The 4102-nt window shown below is 31.9% G+C and overlaps 1 protein-coding gene across 2 annotated transcripts in view; it reads right to left on the bottom strand.

Moving 5' to 3' along the window:
- LOC111711903 (uncharacterized) overlaps positions 1–4102 on the bottom strand; it is a 22162-nt gene that overhangs the window by 13052 nt on the left and 5008 nt on the right. The window contains exon 1 of one of the 2 annotated variants that reach the window (XM_023486386.1): positions 377–545. The exons of the other annotated variant lie outside the window; for it this stretch is intronic. The gene's annotated coding sequence lies outside the window, so the exon portion shown is untranslated. Of the gene's footprint in view, positions 1–376; positions 546–4102 lie in introns of those variants that run through there. 2 annotated transcript variants of the gene reach the window in all.

The raw sequence follows: 4102 nt of genomic DNA, 5'->3' as shown, positions 1-4102 counted from the left end.
GAAACTGTTGATAGGTATATATTAGATGGAGTGGAGAATGGGTGCGCCTGCTAATACATAATGTTAACAAACATAAGGCTTGGAATTTTAACCAGCTTTCAGAGAATTTAAGACTTCTAGAATTTTTAAGTTTCTACTTCTTCCATTTCATGAATTATATAGATACATAAATATAGATGATCTGGTTTCAAGTAAATCTTGGAATAGCTAATGTTTGCTTATTCTACTAAAATGTAAAATTGTAGCTCTAGGTAAAATATATATTGCTGTAAGCTTGAATTCTAAATTTTATTTTACCATTCTTACTCCAATATTTGAATATAGATTGCAGAGTTTCAAGTTGTATCAAAAAAAGTATATGGAATATGGATAGTACCTGGATATGTATGACACTGTAGCTCTGGGTTTAGATACGACTACAGATCCTGTAGATCTAGGTCATACATATTTATCATCATATGTAAAGATTGGGATTCACAACTTACGTACTGTATAATATGTATATATAGGTCTTGGTTCTGTACAATAATGCCAGCTCCGGGTTCCAGATATAACTGGTTGAGTGAAAACAAATGTTTCTCGTTCTACAAGAATTTCACCATATTAACTATATGGTTCGGTTTCTGGATCAATGAGTTTAATCAATAATATCGTGTCTCTACTTTACAAACAAATATATTTCAGAATTAAGATAAGGTTTTTTTTTATTTCATGATTTTCTGGTTCAAAAACGAAATTATGTAAATTTGGAAAAAATTGGGCTGCAGTCTCTGTTAGGTCCCGGGAAAAATTGCGTCATGCTTTGGTGCGAAAAATTGCGTCATGTTTGGGTAATGGGTATGACGCGCTATTGACAGAAGATTCTAGGCACGGATATGGGCTTGAGGCGATAAGACTTGAGAACGATTTTTCTTTCTTACTCATTCTCTATATCCCCCCCCTTGTACCCCATAATATTAACATTAACAAATACCATGGTTCAGTTTTCATGAGAAATATTAAGACAGAAAGCTTTTTAAGTAACCTAATACCGAAATAAAACTGATTTAACAGTCTGGTCCTTGCTCCAGCTAGATGTGACTTATTATCAAAATTTAAACACTTAATGTAACCCTCAATACGCGATTTACAGCGATACCCTTGAAACCTGAATTTCATCAAAACTGTGGAAGCTACCGTCATTTTCTAACTCGGAAAGAGGCCAATTCTGATAATTTCTCCATTGCTTTTTAAAAGCAAGAAATGCGCAAGGCCCTTTTGCAGAATAAATGCAAATGAGAATAAACAGTTATTGGCATCTTTGCATGGAGGGTCACTTGAAATTACAATTTTTAAACATAAAGTCAGCATACAAAAGTAGAAAAAAACAACTCTGTACTTAAAAGATTGTTAAATTAAAGAATAAAACGCAATTAAATATAAATAAAAGAAGCCTCTAGTCATAATTTGTCGAGAATTATAGAAAAATAAAATTTAGTAGGAAGAGTGTAAATGAAGAATGGAAGATAGAAAATTGAAAGAGAATAGAAGATAGAAAATTGAAAGAGAATGAAAGAAAGAAGATTAAAAGAGAATGGAAGATAGAAGATTGAAAGAGAATGGAAGATAGAAAATTGAAAGAGAATGGAAGACAGAAAATTGAAAGAGAATGGAAGATAGAAGATTGAAAGAGAATGGAAGATAGGAAACTAAAAGAGAGTAATGGAAGAGAATAAAGAAAATGAGAGTAAAAAGTTTTAAAAAAGAGAACGAAAAGGCAAAAAGTAACAATAAAAAAGAAAAAAGTAGAAGAGTTGAAAATAAGAAAAATAAAGAAGGGAAGAAAGAAAGTAAGATAGTAAAAGTAAAGTGTGAGCTATATATCTGCTGAATTAAGGGCACATGTGGTGATATGATTAGATATGAATTGATAAACCGGTATATATGCACTTTACAGTATCTAACAGCTTACAAAAAGTGGAATTAAATTAATATCTTTAAAAAATGAAGAATTTTTTTTTTTTTAATTAGATTGCTTAACTTGTTTTTGATTTGACTTCAAAGCCATTCATTACCATAATTATAATTCTCAATTAAAAAATGTAAAAACAGTTTTAAATATTGAATATTGAATATGGTTTTATAATCATTAGTTATATCACGAAATTCAAGTTTCTTTGTATTGTGTGAAGGGTACCCCTCCCCTAGTGGGAGTATGCCTCAGATTGATAAATCTCTAGATAAGTATAGCTAGATATTTGGTTTGGAAAATTTCATTTATTTTTATTATTCGTACGTTAAAGATTTCCTAAAACATTCTTTATCAAAACATTTAGTATATACCAATAAAAATTTCGTTAAAGAACATATGTCAAATCTTCAGGTTGTCATTAAAGTAATATTGTGGGTGATATTCAAATAATTTTACTTCTTATAAATATAAGTAAGTTCCAAGGCCCTAAACCCTGTGTTTAATTCAATAATTAAAACCTGGCTTAGTTTAGAATTTTACCTTTGTAACATATATTTATGAACATAATCCTATAGCTCCAGCTTTAGCTATGATCTCATGACATCTATGTCAAGATAAGTGGATCAATCTTATTCTCTACAGGTCCAGCTCTAGCTATGATCAGATGACGTCTATGTCAAGATGAGTGGATCAGACCTATTCTCTAACCTGTAATATTGTATTTAAAAACATAATCCTATAGCTCCAGCTTTAGCTATGATCTGATGAAATCTATGTCAAGATAAGTGGATCAATCTTATTCTCTACAGGTCCAGCTCTAACTATGATCAGATGACGTCTATGTCAAGATGACTGGATCAGACCTATTCTCTAACCTGTAATATTGTATTTAAGAACATAATACTATAGCTCCAGCTCTAGCTATGATCAGATGACGTCTATGTCAAGATGAGTGGATCAGACCTATTCTCTAACCTGTAATATTGTATTTATGAACATAATACTATAGCTCCAGCTCTAACTATGATCAGATGACGTCTATGTCAAGATGAGTGGATCAGACCTATTCTCTAACCTGTAATATTGTATTTATGAACATAATCCTATAGCTCCAGCTTTAGCTATGATCTGATGACATCTATGTCAAGATAAGTGGATCAATCTTATTCTCTACAGGTCCAGCTCTAGCTATGATCTGATGACGTCTATGTCAAGATGAGTGGATCAGACCTATTCTCTAACCTGTAATATTGTATTTAAAAACATAATCCTACAGGTCCAGCTCTAGCTATGATCTGATGACGTCTATGTCAAGATGAGTGGATCAGACCTAATCTCTACAGGTCCAGCTCTAACTATGATCTGATGACGTCTATGTCAAGATGAGTAAATCAATCCTATTCTCAAACCTGTAATATTGTATTTAAGAACATAATCCTACAGGTCCAGCTCTAGCTATGATCTGATGACGTCTATGTCAAGATGAGTTGATTAATCCTATTCTCTAACCTGTAATATTGTATTTTTCCATGGTTTGGTTATATCTGGTATCCGGTAGTGACTACTAACTGGTGTAGTGGGCGGAGAGAAAAAAAGCAAAAGACAAAGCCTTCTCATGAATAGACTTCTCAGCTATCTTGATCAAGGAATATTTATAACTAAAGAACTTGACAGTGGACATCTTATCAATTATTAGCAATTGTTTTATGCTAATTTTATTTCATTGTTCACATTAATACGTATACGTAAGTTGAATTAAAAGAAAATTACAGTCGCAATTTCAAAACATGTATATCGTGCCGAAGAAGTCTATTGAGAATTAGAAAAAAGCTTTGAGACTTCAAAATCTTCATATCCAGAGCTACATAAAAGTAGAGCGGATTTGCAAGGTCAACTAGTCAAAGTCAGCTCAATATAAACAGTTTATTAATAATTCTTATAATATTTGCAAATTTTGGAAAATATTGTGATATTAAATTGAGGGAGTAAATTAAGTTGAGGAAGTGAATTTAAATAAGGGAGTTAATAAATAGAAGGAGTGAATTAAGGTAACCGGGAGATAATGGAGTGTATGGAGTTAATTAAATTAAGAGAGTAAATGAAGTTGAGGGAGTGAATTGAGGTGTGGAGAACATAAAGTGGGGGGGGGGG

This window comes from Eurytemora carolleeae, unplaced genomic scaffold (genome assembly GCF_000591075.1).
Source record: "Eurytemora carolleeae unplaced genomic scaffold, Eaff_2.0 scaffold1218, whole genome shotgun sequence".
In the NCBI taxonomy this organism is placed as follows: Eukaryota; Metazoa; Arthropoda; class Copepoda; order Calanoida; family Temoridae; genus Eurytemora; species Eurytemora carolleeae.
Note: the sequence above shows the minus strand (reverse complement) of the source record. Positions and strands in the feature narration are given on the sequence as shown.